Source organism: Pelodiscus sinensis, chromosome 2, assembly GCF_052426305.1.
Source record: "Pelodiscus sinensis isolate ZL-2025 chromosome 2, ASM5242630v1, whole genome shotgun sequence".
Classification (NCBI taxonomy): Eukaryota; Metazoa; Chordata; order Testudines; family Trionychidae; genus Pelodiscus; species Pelodiscus sinensis.
Genome location: NC_143053.1, coordinates 210,056,888 through 210,080,122, shown reverse-complemented (window position 1 = coordinate 210,080,122; position 23,235 = coordinate 210,056,888). Strand labels below are relative to the sequence as shown.

The following is a 23,235-nucleotide window of genomic DNA, read 5'->3' as shown; positions in this document are numbered from 1 at the left end:
GTTGTAAAAACTATTTCATCTGATTATTAGATAACCTCATTTTTTGTCTCTAATATGTGATTTACTTGACTGCTAAGGAAACACCTAAACTAATAATGGTGGTAACTGCATACTTTATAAGAATAGTAGATCAAGCTTTATCTTTAAGCTATAGGTCACCAACTGAAATACTGTAAATTTAACCACAAGTAAGTAACAACCAGAAATCTTTATATTTTGACAGATATTCTCTGGCCTATGTGAATTTGTCACCTAATCCACCCAGTTGGTACCATTTGTCATTCTGGCTTGGCAGTTTCTATGAATAGCCATAAAGAATAAATGACATTTATCCCTCTTCCAGTGGTTTCTCTAAGATAGTATAGAAGAAGATTGCATCTGTTCTACTTCCTCTTCTGAGGGGGAGAGAGTTCTTCCGTGTCAAGGCCTATCGCTTATCACTTGTATAGAACTAATTTTTAGAGGTAATTTGTTTAAAGTGAAAAAGTAGTCAAAGTTGCATTGTACAGATTATTTTAATTTGGTTCTTCAGAGCTGATCTGGTGGCCAGCAGTCCATAGGGCCAGTGGCCTGGGGGTGGCGGAGTGTAGCCGACAGCTAGGGAATGGCAGAGCCCAGCCAGCAGTTAAGGGGGACCAGCTTACTTGGTAATAGAAATGAAATTTTGGTGCTCTAGATAAGTTCTAAAGGGTGCTTTGCAAAGGTAATCACTTTGATGTTACCTATTATATTACTGCAAAGTGTAATCAATTGATTAATTTTATATGTGTGTATGTATGTTTATAAAAATGTTATTTTCACACTTAATGTAGTGGACTCCTCTAACACAACAGCAGAAGGGATAAAAACAATAGTTTAACTTCTAGTATGTCTCAAATACTATTATTAAACATAGATGTTTAAAAGATTAACTGATAAGCCTGGGTTTATTGGTTAATCCAAATGACTACATGCAACCTCCTCCCTCTCTGCTGCCTCTGTATTAAAGGCAGCAAGGGGGGGAAGGAGGCGGGATCTGGTGCCCATGGGGAGCCAGCTTTTAGAATGGCTCCCCATATGTGCCGCTTGCCAGGGAGCCACCTGTTCCACCGTGCTGCTTTCCACAGAAGCAGCAGTGTCGGGGACAGATGGGAGCTGGTGCTCAGAGAATTAAACAAATAAGCCAATGCTTATCAGTGCTCAGAGAGAGCTGGCTTAAAAGCCTGCTCCCCGTGAGTACAGGATTCCATGGAGCCACCCACCCCTTCACTCTTGCACTGTTGTCTCTGATAGAGAGGCAGCTGTGTGGATGGTGAGGGGGGGCAGGCAGGAGCTGGTAGATGCAGGAAGCTGGCTTTCAAGAGGCTGCAGCACAGGGGGAAGGGAGCAGATAGGAACCAGTATGTGCTGGTTCTGTGGCTTCACCTGTCTCCCCCCCCCAATCCTCCCCAGCTGCAGCAGTGGGGTTGGGCTTGCCACGGACAGAGGCTGCCACCGCCATGTGCTACTGCTACAGAGGGAGCAGTGCAGGGTGGCAGGGGGCTCCCTGGGAGTGGGGCAGTGAGCTAGGATTGCACTGGCTGCTAACCCTGCCCTGGGGGACCATTTTAGTAATTGTGTAATGATTAAAAATTGTTGAGGCTACCCTATTACTAAAAAACATGGTATCTAGCATCCCTAGTCATTATATAATTAAGTTATCATTTAGAATATTATCCTCTATATATTTCATTTTGTTATGAATGCTTTCACATGCTTTTAGACTGCTTTCTAATTGTTTTTCAGTGCTTCTGCTCTTTTATAAAAACAAATAAAAACACAAACATTATTGAATGCTTTTAAAGAACAGATTTTTTTTTTTTTTACTAGCAAAGAAAAAAGACCCCTGTAGGTCATTTCCATGAGAGAAGAGCTACTTTTAATCATTATAGTAATCATTAAGACAGAATATCTTATTGCCTCTATATAAATCCATTGTACGCTCACATCTTGAATACTGCATGCAGATGTGATCACCTCATCTCAAAAAAGATATATTGGCTTTGGAAAAGGTTCAGAAAAGGGCAACCAAAATGATTAGGAGTTTGGAATGGGTGCCATCTCAAGAGAGAGTAAAAAGATTGTGACTTTTTAGCTTAGAAAAGAGGAGACTAAGGGGGAGGGGGAGGTATGATAGAGGTCTATAGAATCATGACAGGCATGGAGAAAGTGAATAAGGAAAAGCTATTTACTCGTTCCTGTAACATAAAACTAGGGGGTCACCAAATGAAATTAATAGGTAGCATATTTAAAAGAAACAAAAAAGTTTTTCTTCAGTCAGTGCAGAGTCAACCTGTGGAACCCTTTGCTAGAGCATGCTGTGAAGACCTGGACTTTAACAGGGTTCAAAAAAGAACTAGATAAATTAACGGAGGTTAGGTTAATCAATACTAATTAGTCTGAATAGGAAACAGTGGTGTTCCTAACATCTGTTTGCCATGGATGACAGGAGAGAGATCACATGATGATTACCTGTTCTGCTCACTTCCTCTGAAGCATCTGGCATTGGCCACTTTTGGTTTCACCTAGTATGGTCATTCATGTTCTTCTGTTCAGTATTCTCTTGTCATTCTCTACCATACTCCGATCCTTTGAGATTTGTTTTCCTATAAGTTTCTAACTAAAGGCTTTTATTGACATTTTCATTGTAATATAATACTGCATAATAGGGACATAAAAGGGTACCTGGTTAATTGGGGCCCAGCTGGGCCGGAGCAGCCCTCCACCCGTGGTGCAGCTGGCCTGGCCTAGCTGGAGCAGCCCTCTATCTGTGGTGCAGGCCCATCTCGTCCTGGGGAGGGGGGGGGGGGGGAAGGGAGAGGCTGGCTAATAAGGTAAACATATAGTTTAACCAGTTAACATTTTAAATGGGATTTTACATCCCTTCTGCAAAAGAAGATGGAGAGAACTTGAGAAAATATCCATAAATGCAATAAAAAGAATATTTTTTTCCTAGAAAACAGTACTTTTGTCACTCAATGTGGTTTGGGGTAGGGCTGTTAAGTAACATGTATTTGTGTAAATGTGTGACCACTGGATTTTTTAGCAGTTACAAATTTACATGTGAGGGGAGGGAAGCAGGTGGAAGCTGGTGCTCATGGGGAGCTGGCTTTTAATCATGGGGTGGGTGCTTTGACAGCCTTTCCTGTGTGTACTGGCTCCTGCCTTGCTCCCTCCCCACCATGCTGCTGCCCCTCTATCAGAGGCAGCAGTGCAGTAGAGGGGCAGTCAGCTCGCTGGGAGTTGGTACACACAAGGAAGCCGACTTTCAAGGCTTCTCGGTTAATTGTGTGAACGGCTACATGCTAACATCCCTAGTTTGGGGATGTGTGATGTCTGTGACCTTTTAGTTGTGTATGAACTATGATTCATTCCTAAAAGAGCTACCCAAAGTAAGTACCAATCCTTCTTGCCCTCTTATCTCACTATAGCCGTATCCATTGTTCATTGAATGGCGTCACTAGATTTTCTTAAAGGAATCTGCCTTTGAGCCCCATTATGCTTTGCTTACAAATACCCCCCATCTAGTCCAGCTAACATTTGATGGGGTTAAGCTGTGGATTCTTATGATTGCTAGAAGCTTTTGTCTGCAGCAGAATTTTTATACTGGGATTGGTTTTTTTTCTATCTGTAGAACCTATTGCCAAAATGTCAAGCTTCAGTCAGAGGAATGCTTCCCTTCCTGTTCAAATAGCTAGGGAGAACTTTCAGAATCATTAAGAACAAAGCGGCTAATTCGATTCAGGCTGTAGACATGACAAAGCTAGGAAGTGAGGCTGCATGAATAAACCAAAGAGCCTCTTTGAACAGTAAGAGGGAAAGTTCAGCTTGAGGGAAAGTTCAGTTTCTGACCAATAGGCTCTTCAAATCATCTTAATGAAAGTACATCTTATAAGGCTTAAAGAATCAAGCAGTAGAAGAACATAAGAGTAGTGACTCCTAATCTCAGGAATTAGAATCAGTTTTTCATTCTCCTTCTCCCATTTCCTCTGGTGACGATTACAGCTGTAAATACTGAACATGAGGATGAAAAAATTGATTCTCTGAGGGAAATGGGGGATTTGTGGCAAGGGCATAGAACTAAATTTGGGAGATTTGTTTTTGTTTCACACGGTTGAATGTTTTGTCGAATCACTTAATCTTCCTCTTCCTCAATTTCCTCATCCAAAAAATATGACTAGACTTCATCCCCATGAAGCATACGTTTGTTTAATGTTTGCAAAGCATTTTGAGATCCTTGGTTGTGTTGAAGTGTCCTAAAATATGATTCGGCTCCTTAGTACAACTCCTTAGTACTTTTTAGAAATCGTACCCTTATATTGCATATTGTCACACTGTGTAGACAAGCTCCTCAGAGTATAAAAGAAAACGGAACTTTGATCTGCCCTTTCCCCCCAACCAGTTGATGTAACCTTTGCCCTTCAAAGTGCAGAAATATGATCTTACAACCTTTACAATTTAGGTAAAGTCCATGTCTGTGTTTCATTCCTTATTTCTCAGTTATTTCTCTTAGTGTAGAATCTAAGAAACTTGATAATTGTTGACCTTGAATCTTACTATTATGTATGTTTGAGACTGTGCTCTGTGATGTACTCAGTATCTCACACAGCACGACCAATTTCAGCATTCTTTAATCTCTTAGTTTCAAGACTTAATTATTTTCCTTTTCCCTTCCTTTTGGAGATGTTGGTAATTCAGTTGTTGTTCCTTTTACTCTGATTTTGCTAATCTTCAACTTTATCTCTGAGCCCTTTCAGGTCTTTTGAGTACAGATTGTAATTGCTGATGCATGTCGACTCAATTCTTGGCCTCAGTGATTTGATCTTTAACTTCTATCCTGTTGAATAAAGCTTGAAGAGAATCTTGTGAGTGTCTTAAACTGAATTTGTGAACTTGTTGTGGCAAACAAATACAAACTATATTTCGTTCTCCTTCAAAAAATTAAATTGATCCAGCAGATGTTCTGCCCAGAACAGGCAGCGGAGTAGAGTGGTGGTTGGGGTTGAGTGGGGCTGGCCTATGTCCCACTCTACCCCCAGCCCAGCTCTGCCTTGATTCCCTCTCTGTCCTCAGGCCAACTCTTACTCTAAACTGTAAGGTAGAGTTCCAGAGGATGGGGTGTAAAGGTAAAGAATGCTTAATAGTAACTTCTTTTATCAGTTAGGAAATGTAGTTAGTTGTTCAGAATGCATTCCAATGAAGTCTTATGTCAGAGTGATGATGGTTAAGGTGGGAATAAAAATGTGCCAATACATACAACTGAATTTTAATCTCCCTTGTACAGTGTGCTTTATTGGTTGCCCATTGGGTTGGTGCCATCTGTTCCAGTGCTGTTAAATGTGTGTGTGTTTTTATTTGATAGTGTACCTTTAAAGTACTGTCTGTAGATACTTAATCAGATATAAAGAATAAGTCCATTTGAAACCTCAATTCAGTGTTTCAATTTTCCAAATGTTTTGTAGAATATTTGAGTAAAAAAGTAGGAGTAAATTCTGCCATTTAGGTTGTTACTTTGCAGAGAGGGCAGCAGATTGTTTTAAAATAAGATTAAAATTGACTGCTACTTGAATTTTTTTAACCTACCACTGTTATAAAAAATAGCCAATATTGGCTATTTCTGTAACTAAAGCCAGAGTTTTTCTTCCATTTTTGTCAGTTAACATTGTACATTGTGACAGTTGTTTCACTATTCCTTTTGCATAATCAGCCATTTTTGTCTGGCTGTCAGCATGAGTCTACCACACTGGAATGGGAATAGAAAAAAATCAGGAACATTTGATAGTAAAACTACAGATGATGATGGGGACCCAGGAGCAGATGTAGTGCTTGAAATTACCTGAAAGCCTTTTTGAAGCCTAGTCCTGCATGCACATGTATGAGTAACCACTGGGCTCAACAGAACTTTCCAGTATTTAGGAAAGTTGATTTAGGAAACCTTGATTTAGGAAAGCATCTGTATTTAAGAAGAGCACCTGAGTATACGCTTAATTGCCATTTGAATAAGGATAAATTTAAGCACCATGTTTCAGTTCTTTCCTGAATCAGGAGTAGAGTAAGTAAAGGAATGTAAGGACACGTTTACACCACGAGAGGAGGTTGAATCTACAATGGTTGATTTCTGGGCACCCGATTTGAGAAGTTTAACGTTTGTGTTTTCACAACGAGTAAGAGTCTAATGTAATATGAAGTAGTGCATCCCCATTAGGGAGCCTACTATCAATTCAGAGAGCAAGGCACTGTGGGTAGCTTTGCATTCTGAGCTATGCTTATGGTGGTTGCTGGGTCCAAAATTCGGCAGCAGGTGCTTAAGGGCTTATGTTGCTAGCTTCCCATAGTGCACTAATCTAGTCCCTCCCCCCTCGTTTGAGATCAATGGGAGTGTAAGCCAAACTGGCTTAGTCCTGGGCCCAAGACCTGTGCTCAGGCCAGTAAGTAACAAGTTAGAGGCCCCCTTTTAAGCCTGGGCCTAGAGAATCGGGTGGGGCAGGCACACGACCACCAACTGTTCACTAGTTTGAGTAAGCCCAGTCCTGATACAGAGCTGGGTAACAAACAGTTTATAGCCTCAGCCCTGGCTGCAGGCTAGGTAAGAGTTTATAAGGACCATGCCCTGGGACAGGGCGGGGCAACAACAAACAATTTAAAGCCCAAGCCTGGGTGTAGACCGAGTCACAGTTTATAAGTCCAGGTCCTTATTCAGGCCGGGCCAGCAACTAAACAAGCAAATAGCCATAAGTGGCTATATAGTTCAAACAGTTCAATGCTCAGGCCCGCCTGCAAGCTGAGATGGGGGTTGGATCTCCTTGCTAGTGGAGAGCCGACAAGTGCAGGGGGTTTTACCCTATAAGAGGGGAATCTACCACCCCAGGGAAGGGATGGCGGGGGGACACAGGCCCACCTGCTCCACTGCGTCCTGTCCCAGCCCAGCACCCTAATCCAGGCTGCCACTGGATTGGCGGGGATCCTGGCTGCAACATGACAACTAGGTCACAGGTCAGCAGGGATCTGGGCTGTAACACAGTGCCCGATTGACCTCCATTTCCTTCACTGGCCTTAGGTTGGCTACCCCTGAACTGCTTCGTGGTTCCCCTTGGGACCGTACTTGGCTCCACCTCAGCTCTTCAGGGTCCGCTGGGGAGGAAGGTGCTGGCGGCATGTCCGTGGGCTCCGGGTCCAGCTTAGGCAGGGATCCAGACAGTTCAGCCCAGTCTTCAGGACCTGACAAGGGACCTGGGGATCTCATCGAATCCTTGGGCCCAGGAAGTGGTCTCAGCGGTCCTGACCAGTCCTTGGGTCCCAGCAGTGGCGGTGGCAGCCTGGATTAATTTTTGGGGCCTGGCAGTGGCTCTGGCGGCCCAACCCAGTCCTCCCTTCAAGGGCAGTGTGGCAGGGCCTTCCTCCTCTGGAGCTTGGGCAGAGTTTCTAACCTGCTCGGCACCCAGGTTCCACCTGAGCTCTGAGCTTCTCCTTTTATACTTCTGGCCCTGGCTTTCTTCTTCCTGAGGGTAGAATCGAGTTGATCAGGCAACGCCCACTAAGGGGGTCTCAGGGAGAGTTTCCTCTTCCGTGCCTTTTTGTGCCCTGGTTGCCTGTGAAGATACCAGAGTAGCATGAGTATGGAGCCCAGTTTGTAACAAATCATTGTGATATTCATGTGTGTCGTGGTGCACCTAATGGCGCAGTACTTGGGGAGCATACATGTTGCTTCTCCAGGAAAATCACAAGGATGAAGCTCGGCGTGGCATGTAGGTGCTGCTCATGCAAGGCCTGGTGCGGATGCTTGTTCAGCTGCTAGTCAATCCTGTGAACATGATGCAATGTCAGTTCTGGCATCGTGAGACAAGTTCAGATTGGCAGGACTGTATTTGAGATACAGAGCGGGGACAATCAGCTGTGGCTGCAGAACTTCTGAATGTGCAAGGCCACATTCATGGAACTTTGCAAATGGCTTTCTCCTGCTCTGAGGAGCCAGAATACCTGAATGAGACTTGCTATGACAGTGGAGAAGCACATGGCTATTGCCCTCTGGAAGCTTGCAGTGCCAAACAACTACAGGTCAGTGTGGAATCAGTTCGGAATGGGGAAATCCATAATACAGGTTGCTGTTAGACACATTGCCTAGGCGATCAATAATATTCTGCTACGAGGGTTGTGACCCTTGGGAGCATGGATACCATGGTGGGTGGCTTTGCTGCGATGGGGTTCCCTAACTGTAGTGGGGCAATGAACAGAACTCATATCCCCATCTTGGCTCTTGACCACCTTGCCACAGAGTATATAAACCAGAAGGGGTACTTGGTGATGGTGCTGCAGGAGCTGGTGGATTACAAGGGCCATTTCACCAACATCAGTGTAGGATGGTCAGGAAAGGTTCATGATACCTGCATCTTTAGGAACCCCTGCCTCTTCAGAATGATGTACAGTGGCACTTTTTTTCCCCAGACAGGAAAATTGGAGTTGGAGAGGTGGAAATGTTTATAGTGCTCCATGGCAACCCAGCCTACTCTTGCTCCCATAGCTCATGAAGCTGTACACAGGCAGCCTGGACCCCAGCCAGGAGGAGTTCAACAACAGGATAAGCAAGTGCCGAATGGTGGTTGAATGTACTTTTGGATGTTTAAAGGGTCTCCTGACGCATTTTGACCTTAGTGAATGCAACATTCCCTTTGTGGTTGCAGCCTGTTGTGTGCTCCATAATCTGTACGAGAGCAAAGAGGAAACTTTGTCTGGCAGGGTGGGTGGGTGGGCTGAGGCAGAGTGCCTAGTCAGAGAGTGAGAAGCTAGACACCAGTGCGGTAAGGAGAGCACAGCAAGGAGCTGCACAAATCAGAGGCATTAAAGGGCAGTTTTATGTGTGGCCAATACATGTGGCTTCCCATGACGGTGCTGCTTTTCCTGCCAGGGCTGGAGCCTACATGTAGGGGGTGAGACAGGGCAGGGCAGCTTCCTGCTGTGTTCAGCACATGCCAAGTCTGATGCATGTGGCTTCCTGGGGAGAGGGCTAATAGGTCCCCTCCTCCTTCATTCAGGTTGCTGTGCAAGGTATCAGTCCTCTCCAAATCACAGAGAGTGACTGGGAGCAGATTCTGACTGAATGTGACCAGAAGCCTGGGTCTTATGCTGTAGTGCTTTGTGGTTTGATGGCATCAGACCTCTTCCTGGTGGCTTGGCATGGGAAGATGTCTTACTGTGGAGGACAGAATAAGTCTGTCCTTCCAAAAAACCTTGTGAGAAGGATCAAAGAGTTCCTATCTGAGAGCTTCATGGAGATGAGCAGGCAAGATTCCGACTCCATCTGCAGACATATTAACAAGCTGTTCTGCATCTCATGTGCTGTGTAGGCACAGAGCACATGGCACATCAAATCCCATTGCTTTAACCCACTTGTAATTAGAAAAAGTTTGAACTCACTGCAAGTGCCCTCCATGAAGTTGGTGCTAGAATGGGAGACTTCCTGGGAGGAGGGAACTAGCTCCAGTGTCATGAACAGGTCCTGGCTCTTGGGGATTGGCAGCTGTCCATGCTGCTCCTCCTCCCCATCCACCACGCTGGTGCCAGGCATGCCTTGATCAGACGCCACAGTTATGCTGGGGAAGCTACCACTGTCCTCCCAAAATCACATCCAGCTGCTCGTAGAAGCATCATGTGTGAAGTGCTGCTCCAGAACGTCCGCTTGCTTCCTGTACCTTGTGGTAGGACTACCTCAGCTCCTTGATCTTGACTCGGCATTGCTGGGCTACCCTGGAATAGCCTTTAGCCACGAAGCAGCTTGCAGTCTTGCCACAAATGTCTGCATTCCTCTTGCTGGTTCAGAGCTCAGAGAGAAAGGATTCATCTCGCCACACCACAATGAAGTCCAAGAGCTCCTGGATAGTTCACACTGGTGCTCTTTTGTGCCCCTGGGAACTTGGGCTCTAGGGGTATGTCTAGACTACATGGCTCCGTCAACGGAGCCATGTAGATGAGTTTACTAGACATAGGAAAATGAAGCGACGATTTAAATAATCGCTGCTTCATTTACATCAAAATGGCCACCACGCTGTGCCGATCAGTTGTTTGGCAGCACAGCGGGGCAGTCTGGACACGCTGCAGTCGACAAGGGAAGCCTTTGTCGACTGCTGAGGTATGCCTCGTGAAATTAGGTTTACCTGAGCGGTCGACAAAGGCTTCCCTTGTCAACCATGACGCATCCAGACTGCCCCCCTGTGCCACCAAACAGCTGATCAGCACAGCGTGGTGGCCATTTTGATGTAAATGAAGCGGCAATTATTTAAATCGCCGCTTCATTTTCCTATGTCTAGTAAACTCATCTACATGGCTCTGTCGACGGAGCCATGTAGTCTGAATACTTCTGCTCCTAGGGTATGTCTAGAGTCATCACAGCGTTACTGGAATTGTTCGAAGTCATGTCCATGTGTCACATGGTGTGTTGCTCACTCTGAGATGTTCTCGCAGTGCTGGCCTCACAGGAAATGCAATTCAACTTTTCTCAGGACTTTTTCTGCTCATATGGAGAACATTAGACATAGAAGCCCTGGTCAGGGTGGGTAGCTGCAGGAGGCCTCCTGGGGGCCAATAGCTTTGACTTTCACCCAATGCTGAATCTCTACTGTCAATTCAACCATGCAAGGTCAGAAATAGTGTTACTCTGTGTTAAAAGCAGGAATACCTAAATCTATTTCAGCGGCCTTTTTGGTCAATGCAACAGGCTTGGTAATGTGGATGCATCATTTAAAAAATCAACCATATGCAGCTACATTTTATATGAAATTCTAGTGTAGACCAGGCCTAACTGTTTAGCAGATCAGCCATCAGTTTGCAAACCGCTTGAAAAGGACTGTTACGTAAATAAATAATTTAACATATTCTTGATGCTACCACTAGTCACACAATTTTAAAACTTTCTTGACTTAAGATTTGTGACCTTTTAAATTAATGTTTAGAATTTTACATAATTGATTCAGTTTATAAAACTAGGAAATGGAAAATGTAATCTCCACAAACCACATTTGATCTCTACACTAAGTTGCACTGATCTCCATTAGAAAATAACAGTCTAAATTATGACTTGTAAATTATGGCTTGTATATTGCTGAATAATTTAAATGGAAAAAGTATGAGAATTGATTATGTATTTTCCCTAGCCATATTTAGTTATCTTTGTTCTTGTAACATGTATATATCTCAGAATTTTTGCACAGGAAACTTGCATATAAACTATTGATAATATTTACTAGTGGAAGATTTACCTAGTATTATTTGGGTCCTTCAGGGCAGGGAGTTGGCTCTTCCCTAGGGCCAGCCCCATGGCAGTGGGAGCTGGAAGCCACGCTGCATGGCTGCCGGCTGCTCTCCAAGGTTAGGTTGGGGTAGCGGAGGCTGCGCTGCCTGGCTGGTGCCTGCTTCCCAGAGCTGAGCAGCCCCCCGTGGTTATTCAGCAGTATAATTGCCCCTCTGCTTGCTTGCCGCCATGTGGTCATTCAGAACTGTAATTGTCACTTCTGTCACAGTCCTCCCTTTCCTTTTGATGAGAGTCACATTCCATGTACATCCCATTGTCCTGGCACAACCAAATCCTGACCTTGTTTTTTTAAGTTATGATAAGACGAAGCTGCATACCAAATTTGATGGTCCTAGCTCTTACCATTTAGGAGGAGTTCTTGAATAAACAGACTTACGGTTGGATACGCAGACAGACAAACGCTCTCAAATATATAGTATACAGTTCTATGTATAGCTATAACGTATACAGTTCTATGTATTTTCTTTATAAAAATCTGTATGAAGTCATATGACTAGGGCGTCACAACAATTTTCATATATAAATTAAGTGGGCTGGATCCTAATATCTAGTTTAAATGCATATGCTCTTGTTTTTGAGAGAATTTATTAATGAGATGTCACCCAATTAAAAAAATAACAAGAAACTTTAAATGTCAAATCATTTTGTTCTCCTAAAAAAGGAGCAAATAAGGTAGGGGTGGTTTTTGTTGTTTGAGCCATTTGGTTTGTCTCACTAATGTAGGTGATTGCATTAAAATCTGGCCTCACTTTACTGGGAATAAACTAAGTATATTTTATTTGTTTGCATAATCTAAATAGCAATAAAATTTATTAGTGAATTTAAATTAGACTATAATAATCACTTTCCTTTAGAATATGACAAAATATTTGCTTTCCATATGTGATAATTCTCTCAAAGTGTAAATGTTGGAAGGAAAAAAGATCTTTGTGTAATAATACCATCTGCAGTCACATCTTTCAGAACAATGACTTTACATGATGGGACTCAGAACTTTTGGAAACGTCTATAGAAAATACATACATATGAAGAGGCTTTCTTATCAGTCAGTATACCTATTAATATTGTTCAGGGATATTGTGTTGATGGACTTACTGTCCTCAATGGGCAGACCTCAGTTCCGGTTCAGAATATTAATCATGAACACATTTTCCAGCCAAGAACTGTTTTGACACATTAAGACAGAAGAAAACATCCAGTATTATAATGGGGGGAAAAGTGTTATGTAATGTCATTTTGAGAAATGACTAATTCCATTATTTGAATAAAAGTATCTGATCTCTTACCATCAAAATTATATTGCCCTATCTACAAATTTATATGCAAATTATATGCCATTTTACAAAATCCCAGTGAGAATATTGTGTGTTTTTATAAAATGAATTATTTTTATTTGTTGGAGTGTTGCTGTGTGTATTGTTCAGATCATAGAGAAGGAAAGGTCCTTGCCACTAGAGGTCTTAGTCTAAATAAATGAATTTAAAAATTACATACACTGAGTACTTAGATTATAAGTGGTATTCAGCACAGGAAACTTTTGTGTATATTCTTTTTGGTTTACACATAAATATGGTTTCTTAGAGTGAATTAATATTCATTTTTGTTCAGTGTGTGGAAGAAAGATGATAGTGGAGGGAAGAATGATTTTCATTTAGGTTTACTAAGATAAATTTGATATCTTGACTCTAGTTATATTTAACAGAAGCATTTCTATGCAAATTCTTTCCGCTTACCTGTTGTGTGATTTTAATTATGAGATGTCATAGATATTATTTCTGAATAGATGATGACTAGAGAAGAGCCACTAAAATAAAGCTCTTTAGGAATATACACTTAAGTGTTCCTTGAAGCATGATAACAAATAATTATAATACATTTTAATATGTATTTGTCAATTACCAGGTGATAAAACAAAACATCTGGCCTTCTCAAACTATTCAGAATAATTGGTCATTTTATTACTTTTGAAAATGAGCATCTTAAAGCCTCTTAATTATGAATAGCTCTTCTTATTTTTTGGACATTTTTTGGACATTCTTCTTAATTTTTTGGACATTAAATCCAACATTTAATAGCACAACTCAGAGCAAAATAATCAGCAGTATTTCAAAACTCAAAGGCATAGAAAGAACTCTTTAAATTAAAATGTGCTTCTCAGCACTGAATGTAAAATTATTTAAATACTACAACATGTTGTTAATGAAAAGATAATTAAAGAATCATAGAAATGGAGGACTAGAAGGGACTTTGATAGGTCATCTAGACCAGGACTCTTGTGAGAGAGCACTAGGTCTTATCTAGGGACAATCTCTCATGTGTCTGCGTGACAGACATTCCACATCCCCCTTTGTAATTTATTCCAGTGCTTAAAACTATCCCTATAGTTGGTGAGTTTTTCCTAATGTCAAACTTAAATCTTTCTTGCTGAAATTTAAACCTATTACTTCTTGTCCTATTCTCAGTCAGTATCTTATTTAAAATAATCTTTTATGTACTTGAAGACTGATATGTCACCCCTCAGCCTTCTTTCCTCCAAACTAAAACACATTTTTTTCAGTCTTTGCTCAAAGGCCATTTTTTCTAGACCTTTAATCATTTTTTGTCATTCCCATTTGTCAGCAGCTTTCCCAAAGCATGATCCTCAGAACTGGAAACAGTGCTCCAGTTGAGGTCGTATTTATGCTGAGTAGCATGGAAGAATCCTGTTTTGTATTGCCTATACATCCCAGAATTATGTATGCTTTTTTGCAAATGTTACATTGTTCACTTATAGTTTGTGATTCTCAATCAGTTCCTTCAAATTTTGAACAGCCTGTCTCCTACTTGCTTTCTCTACCTTCAGTAATAAAAAGTTATCTTCAGTGCATGCCAAAAACTTGTCTGACAATCTGTACCCTTGTGTGTTATTTTCCCTTAGGCTGTCTAGGTCAGTAGTCACCAACCAGTAGATCAGGATCTACTGGTAGATCTTGGAGCCTCTGACAAGTGATCCTGACTGGTTTAATCAGGAAGCTCTCAAGCACTGGCACTTCAGTTGCCCCTCTACCCACTGTCATGCTGCTCCTTGGAGCTGCCCCTCCTCTCTCCCCCCCCCCCCCCCGGGAGCCTCCTGCTTGCTGTACAGGGTGTGGAGGAGAGAAGAGGGCGGTGCTGATGTCAGGGTGTCCCTTCCCCCCCCCCCAGCCTATTTCCACACAGAGAGAAGGGGGTAGAGAGAGCTTGGCAATGCAAATCTCTGTCACTCACACGTGGTGTGTGTCTGTCATTCTCACAAACACACCAACTGTCGTTCACTCTTGTGGAAGAAAACATTGGCCTCACTCTGAGTTTGTAAGCAACAAGTAGCCAGAGGCAGTTTTATTACGAGCTGCAGCAAGAGAAAAACTGGTTTGGACAGGGGGGAAGCCCCCCCTCCCCCGTTCCGAGGCAGATCTTCGAATACAAGCAATTATGAAGCAGTTTATATACTGTCTATTAGATATAATAACAATAACAATTAGTCTCCTTCCCATTACAAACACCAATGGCTAACAGTTATTTAGTTCCACCCAGATGCTCCTTATCTCAAGGTCCCTGCCAGAGTCAGCATTCTATCCTTATCTCCGTATAGAGGCGAGAGGCAAAGGCAGCGTCTAATTATAGATCTCGCGTTGTCAGGCCACAGACTTAGCCTGACTCTTGCTCTCTTGTTAACAAGACCAAGATGGCTGCACACAAATTCCCTTATTCCCTTTTCCTGCCTCCACACTCTCATCTCCCGAACCAACACGTGGGGAGGGTTTGTTACTACTAGTACTGCTTACAAAGTGAGTTATTTTTGACGTCTGTATTTCATTATTTTCATTTCTCGCTTACGCTTAAATTTAATTATTTGTGTAGTGAGTTCTAAAATGCCTAACCTCTGCCGTGGCTGGAGACATTATCCCTACGGTAATTGCTGCTCCTGGAAGTGACCCTGCAGCCCCAGAGAAGGGAAGAGCAGGGGGTCTCCACATGCTGTCCTTGCCTGCAGACACCACTCCTGCAGCTCCCATTGATCAATAAAAGGGAACCATGGCCAGTAGAAGCTGTGGTCTCAGTGCCTGTAGATGAGGGGCAGCATAGGGTGCCAGGGAGTCATACATGCCAGCTGCTTTCAGGAGTGGTGCAGGGCCAGGACAGGAGTAAGCTTGCTTTAACCCCACTGCTCCACCACCTGAAAGCTGTCTCAGTTAAATGGTGCTCAGCCAGAGCCTGCATCCTGAGCCACCCCAGCCTGGAACCTCTACCTGCATCCCCCAGACATGAGTTCCCCTGGACCCAAACTCCTTCCCAGAGCTTGCACCCTGAATCCCCTCCTGGACCCCAATCCTCCACCCTGGGATGAGCCCAGAACTCCTTCCACACTCTGAAACCTTTGGCCCAAGATCAGAGCCTGCATTCCAACTCCCGACCCTACCCTGGTGAGAGTGAGTGAAAATGGGAGAGGAAGGAGGATGGAGTGAGCAGGTGAGGTCTTAAAGAACGGCAGGAAGGAAGCAGGGGAAGGATATTTGGGTTCGAGGTAGATCTTATATTGCAGTTAAATTGAAAAAAGTGATCTTGTAGTTGAAGTCCCCAAACACCACCAAGTCCTCTACAGGCAGTCCCTGGGTTACGTACAAGATAGGGACTGTAGGTTTGTTCTTAAGTTGAATTTGTATGTAAGTTGGAACTGGCGTCCAGATTCAGCCGCTGCTGAAACTGACCAGTGGCTGACTACAGGAAACCCGAGGCAGAGTTGCTCTGCCCCGGGCTTCCTGGAATCAGCCGCTGATCAGTTTCAACAGTGGCTGAATCTGGATGCCTGGGACAGAGCAGCTGGGGTGCTGCCGGGTAGGTCCCCGCAGCGCTGCACCTCGGCCCCGCGGGGACCAACCCGGCAGCACCCCAGCTGCTCTACCCCAGGCATCTCCAAGTCGTCTGCTGCTGAAACTGATCAGCGGCTGATTCCAGGAAGCCGGGGCAGAGCAACTCTGCCTCGGGCTTCCTGTAGTCAGCCGCTGGTCAGTTTCAGCAGCGGCTGACGTGGGGACGCCTGGGGCAGAGCAGCTGGGGTGCTGCTGGGTTGGTCCAGTAGCGCCACTCCTCGGCGCTACTGGAGCAACCGAGCAGCACCCCAGCTGCTCTGCCCCAGGCGTCCTGATTCAGCCGCTGCTGAAACTGACCAGCAGCGGCTGAATCAAGACGCCTGGGGCAGAGCAGCTGGGGTGCTGCCGGGTTGGTTCAGTAGCGCTGAGAGCGGCGCTGCAGGACCAACCGGCAGCGCCCCAGCTGCTCTACCACAGGTGTCCTGAGAAAAGCCTGGTCTGCTGGGGGGGGGGGGGGTGCACTAGCTGCGCGCCCCCCCCCAGCAGACCAGGGAGGCGCGGGTGGTGGGACCGAGACGTGCCACGGTCCCGCCGCTCGGGTCCTCCGTGTCTCCCTGGTCTGCTGGGGGACCCCTCCCCCAGCAGACCAGGGAGACGCAGAGCAAAGCCGCGGAAAACCCCGCGGGACCGCGGTGCGTCTGGGCGGTCCCGCCGCCCGGGTCCTCCCTGGCTTTGCTCCTTGTGTTCCTGGTCTGCTGGGGGGGACTTCCCCCCCAGCAGACCAGGGAGACACAGAGCAGCTTTTCTTGCCCCAGAGGACGCGGAGGGCGGGACCGCGGCGCGTCTGGGCGGTCCCGCCGCTCGCATCCTCCGGAGCGAGAAAAGCCCCGTTCGTAAGTACGGATCCGACATAAGTCGGATCCGCGTAACCCGGGGACTGCCTGTACTTTGTATAATTTTCTTAGTTACTTAAAAAAAGGCTTCATCTTCCTTGCTAGATGGTGTGCTGTACACCCTGACAGCACTCTTGCGTTTTACCCTTACCCAGAGTCTTTCAGTGGGTCTTCCTGACATGTCAGCTAATCCAATAGCTGAATGAGCTTGTGCTGTTTTGTACATACCGTTTTGCTTGGGCTTTTGCTACACCAGGCTCAGATGGAGGACATGTTAAGATGAGGCGATATGGCTCTTTCACAGTGCTTTGTGGTAGTGGAATGTGTTTAAAAGGAATAAAATGATGGTCTTTAAGGTGTCATCTTTTCAGTTTCAAGACATGAAGACATCTAAGGGTATGTCTAGACTACAGACTTTTGTCGACAGAAGTTTTGTCGACAGATACTGTCGACAAAGCTTCTGTCGACAAAAAGCATCTAGACTACATCCAGTTCTGGCGACAAAGCAAGCCGCTTTGTCGACATGACAGTATAGATGCAATAATGCCTTTTGTCGACAGAACTCTTGTCGACAAAAGGCGTTATTCCTCGTAGAATGAGGTTTACAGCCGTCGACAAAACTGCCGAGTCCTGTTGACGTTATGTCGACAGAACTCAGCGGCAGTGTAGACGCAGATATAGTTTTGTCGACAAAAGTCCACTTTCCGACAAAACCCAGTAATCTAGACACACCTTAAGGGTGTGTCTAGACTACAGTTTGTTTTTTTAAAAGTGGACTTTTTCGAATAAACTTCCCCTGTGTCTAGACTGCCGCTGCGTTCTTTCGAAATTAAATCGAAAGAACACGGTGGTTTTTTGACCACAGTAAACCTCATTTTATGAGGAAGAACGCCTTTTTTCGGAAGTGCTCTTTTCAAAAAAGGCATTTTTGCATGCAAATGGCTTTTTTTGAAAAAGAGCATCCAGACTGCCTGGATGCTCTTTTTCGAAAAAGTGGCTCGCTTTTGCGAAAAGTGGTTGCAGTCTAGACACACTCTTTCGAAACAGGCTTTTTCGAAAGATTCTTTCAAAAAAGCCTTTTTTGAAAGAGGCTTGTAGTCTAGACGTAGCGACAGTGTGCAAAAGAACAAAAACAGAGAACAGAGAAGTTGATCAAGCAGTGACATTTGTAAATACCTGTAAGTGTAAAGAGTAAATTGAATCATTAATCTGTTGGGGGCAGATTTCTATAACAAAGCTATCCATTTTTCTCTTGTATTTTAATTTTCCACTTTCTGCCTTTGTTTTTCTGGAAATTTTTGAGAGGATTTCTTGTTTCAAAATTTCTTGGTAGTCTTCAATAAGCAGGGCTTGACAAACTGCGGTGAAAGCAGCTCGCCAGCCCCGCACTGCGCACGCGCAAGAGCCGCATTGTGCATGCGCGCGCGGCCAGTAAACGGGGCGCCGGGCTAATATTTACTCGCCGTGGGCGAGTGATTCAATAGATTGTCGAGCCCTGTCAATAAGAAGGAAAAACTTGTTTTCTAAAAATTCATAGATGTTTATATGCAAGTATTTGTTACATTTAGATATTTACCGCAATCAAGAGTAACAGCTTAGGGCAAAGCGTTAATACTAAAAATTAATGAAATCTCATATAGACATTGGCGAAAAGTTGATGTCTTATACAGTGCACACTAATCAAGGAACTCCAATAAATGCCACTATCGCATCATAGATGACAAACCTGACGTATTACAATCCTCTGGTATAGTTTTACCAAGATACTAAAAATTATATAACAACATTTTGGCAAATAAAAACAGTTTGTAATTAACTCTTTAAATTGAATTTCTATGATAAATATGTTGTATGTTTACAGTTGTATTAGAGTAACGTGTAATATACTAATATCCTGATTATAAACAAATTCACACAGATAGTACTCCTTTGTAGAATCGAAGTGACAGAAGTATTGCAAAATTCACTTGTATATGAAGTCAAAATTCTCAAAAGACTGCCAACCAAACAAATCCTGGGAGTCTGTAATTTTCGGTAATTATGCTTTTTTCCCCCTCTCACATTTCCTGGCATTTCTGTTTTTGACATTTCCCTTTTTATCACTTCCTATTCTCTGGAAAAACATATATTGGGGTAGTTCTGAATGTACATTGTTGTATGTGCTTGGATCAGCAGTAGTAGACACTTTTATCTTTATTGCACAAGTCTGCCATCTACTGTCTGTTTTGGCATTTTTGCCTTCTCTTAACACTTTCATTCCTGTGTGATACCATGTGTAGGTTACCTATTTTCAATTTTTAAATAGAATTAATTCAAATATTTTTCCTAACTAGGGGGCTTTATGTTCGTCTCATGTTTATAATGATTTCCCACTGACACTTTGCAATTACAAAATTGAATACATATTAGGGAATCTCTGAAATTGAGTGAAGAATTGCCATATTATTGCTAAAATGTGACTCCACACATACCAGATTCAAGCTTCATCAGAAAAGGCATTCCACTTGTGTGTGTTGCACAGTGTCAACTCAACCAGATTGTTCTCAGCGTTCTGAAAATATCTAGTTCATTGTTGACAAGCTCAGAGATTTAACACAGGCATTAGTGTAGTCTAGGAATGTAAGGTGTGTGTGTGGGGGGGGGGCGGGGGGGCGGAAGCAGGAGGTGGTGGTGGGAGCTGCTTAAAATCTGATTCTCCCAGTACTGTCTCCGCTCCTCCCCCCACCTCCATGAGAGACAGCAAGGGGAGGGGGCCAGCAGGAAGTTGGGACCCCCCTTAGACAGGGGTGGCTTCGTGGCAGCAGCTCTTGTCTCTGGGGGCCCCAATTTCCCACTGGGACCCTCTGCAGACAGAAGCTGCTGCTGCAAAGCAGCCCCTGTCCACTGCCAGTCCCCCTTCTCCTACTGTGTTTTAAATTGCAGAGCCGCAGCAGGATTTGGTTCCCACTCTAGCCTGAGCAGGAACTGAGCTGGACTGTCTGCCTGCCCGGCTCCTACTAAATTTAGCCCGCTTCAGTCCCTGCTTGCGTCCAGTTGGGAACCAAACCTCTCTTTGGTTCTGCAATTTAAATCACAGTAGGAGCCAGGAGGCAGGTTTCCTGGCCTCTACTGCCTCTTAAATTGCAGAGTCACAGTGGGATTTGGTCCTGGCACAAGCTGGGACTGAGCAGGGCTGCCTTCCCCTATTAAGTAATAGAATATGTTATGGAAAGTACTGTATACCTCCTGCTTTATTCACTTTCTCTGCACCTGTCATGATTTTATAGACCTCAATAATATCCCTCAGTTGTTTCTTTTCTAAGCTGAGAAGTCCCCATTTAATTATTCTCTCCTCCTATGCCAGTCATTCTATATCCTTAATTTTTGTTGCCTTTTTCTGTACTTTTTCCAATGACAACACATCTGCACAGAGTATACAAGATGAGGGATACCATGGATTTATGTAGAGGCAATAAGATATTCTGTCTTATCTGTCCTTTTCTTAATTATTCCCAACATTTTGTTTGCTTATTTGACTGCTGTTGCACATTCAGTGCATGTTTCTCAGTAGGGATGTTAGATAGCATGTACTTGAAGAACGGCGTAACCGATTTAAATTTTTACAGTTTTACAACTATTCAATAGTCCCGAGAGACTGGCAAGCAGCCAGTGCTCTCCCAACCTCACTCACAAGTTGCCCCCTGCTGCCCCATGCAGTTGCCTTTCAGGGGCAGCAGTACAGGGTGGTAGGCAGGAGCCAGTCCGTGAGGGAAGCCTGTTTAAAAACCAGCTCCCTGCACAGACAGACTCTCACCTGCCACCCCCTACAGCAGCCACTGTCTGGAGTAGGGATGTTAAGGACTAGTTGATTCTCTCTCCCCCACCCTCCACCCCGCCCAGCTGCTTCTATCAGATAGAGGCAGGAAAGTGTGTGTGTGGGGTGGGGGTGGAAGGGTTAGAGGGGATCCCCGGCTGAGCTGTATGGCACTGTCCTTTTGAAACACCACCTAAGTGTTTGAAAGGGGCAGCCCCGCACAACTGGACCCAGCGTTAGCTGGGAACTCCCAGCTGATCCAGGGCTCCAGCATGGCATTTCCACAGAACCTGGTATCAGCTGGGGAGTCCCCAGCTAACCCTGGCTCTGCATGGAATTTCAAATGAGCAGCGCAGCATGGAGCCTGGGGTCAGCGGGGGGATTCTGTGTCCCCTGCTGACTCTGGGCTTCATGCTATGTTGCCGCTTTGAAATGCACAAGAGCCCCCACTGGGGACTGTTGTACATTTCAAAGCTGGCACCCCACGTGCAGCCCAGAGTCAGTGGGACTACCCATTGGCCCTGGGCTGCAAACAGAGTTCTTCTTTGAGTGATTGCTCATGTGAATTTGAATGAGGGCCTGCAGGTCTCCCCCTGGAGTGGTGCTGCTATAGCGGAGCATAAATACCCCTGCCAGCACTCCCCCTCCTCAGTTCCTTCTTACCGCCTGTGACAGTTGTTGGAGCTTCGCTGTTATCACAACAGATCCTAGCGAGTGCTTTCTTTCTTTCATTGTTTTCAAGTAGTTAGTAGTGTTTGCAGTTCATTATCTCTCCCCTCCAGAGGAGGGGGATGCCAGGGCCGCACGGCTTCAAACCTTGTGCATCCTGCGCTAAACCAATGCCTAAAGGAGACCCCCATGACTCTTGCCTAAAGTATCTGAAGGAATCTCATCTTATGGACTCCTGCAAGATCTGCAGGAATTTTAAGCCGTGTACTAAGCGAGACACAGATTCCTGCTTAAAACTCTTGCTTATGGAGTCGGCTCTCCAACTGGCACTTTCCTGGGACATTGTGGTGCGCAGTGCGCCAGCTTTGGTGTGGGAGGCTCAACTGGAACTTCCCCGTACCGCGGCACTGAAGACGATGGCACCGAGGCACAGGTCGCAGTCTCCAGCACCAAAGAGGAGAATGGAAGGGAGAGGACGATCGCCGGGCCATAAGACCCATGGTGGCCAGCACTGTCCACATTCCCTGCACCCGGACTCCCCGAGGAGCAGTCGAGCGGGGGTGCAGATGAGGGGTGATGACCCACCACATGCTCAGAGCCCAGGGCCCATCCCCGTGTACCGCCCATCCACCCTGGAAACTTTTGAGGCACCTCATGAGCTCATTGAGCTAATGACCTCACCTCCATTGTCCCCACCCTGAGGGGTTCTTGCCTTCGGCACTGGGGACCATGTGGCACCAGTTGCAACGACCCAGCCGGTAGCCTGGTTAACACCGGCACCATCAGTGGCACCAATGCTCACACCGGAACTGACCCCAGAGCAGTATTGGCACCGGCACCGACGGCACCCCAGCATGCAGGGGTGACCCGTGCGGCACCGGCCGTTGCCGCCTATCACCAGGACTCACGTCTGGCGCTGGCACCACATGCTTTGGCAACACTGACTACCTTGGCGCCGGTACTGTCCTCAGTTCCCACTCACGGCCCGGGGCAGTAGTTGTCCGGTACCAGTGCTCCGACACCGCAATTAATGGCACCCTTAGGCAGGCCCATGTGGGGAAGCCGGAGTCCATGGACAGGTATAGGTTGAGCCATCGCTACAGGCAGTCCTCCACGGCACCACCCTGATCCACTTTAGACTATTCTTCGGAGTTGGAGCTGATGTTGGAGCCACAGTCCATGCATTCAGTGGGTTCATCGAGGGTTTCCTCCCGCCATCACCCCACCATCTGGGGACAGGTTGTCCCATTTTTTCCAAGCCTGGGCCCACATTACTTCTGACAAGTGGGTGCTGGGCTTGATAAGGATGGGTTACTCCATCCCCTTTCTCAGTTTGCCTCCTTCCCTCCCAGTTGCTCTTCAGGGACCCTTCTCACGAGGTCCTACTCCATCAGGAGGTCTTCTCGCTCATTGAAAAAGGAGTGGTGGAGAAGGTTCCAACTCACTTGGAGGGCAGAGGGTTTTATTCCCATTATTTTATTATTCCGAAGCTGAAGGGTGGGCTCCAGCCTATCTTGGACCTCAGAAACCTCAACAGGTTGATAAGGAAAATGAGGTTCAGAATGGTGACTCTGGCCTCCATCATTCCATCCCTAGAATTAGGGGACTGGTATGCGGCCCTCGACATAAAGGATGCCTATTTTCATGTGTCCATTTGGCCAAGTCACAGGAGATTCCTCTGGTTTGTAGTGGCACAGAATCACTTTTAGTTTACCGTGCTCCCCTTTGGGC

General features: G+C 45.2%; 1 protein-coding gene across 1 annotated transcript in view; it reads left to right on the top strand.

Moving 5' to 3' along the window:
• PHF14 (PHD finger protein 14) overlaps positions 1 to 23,235 on the top strand; it is a 319,743-nt gene that overhangs the window by 113,328 nt on the left and 183,180 nt on the right. The window lies entirely within an intron of this gene.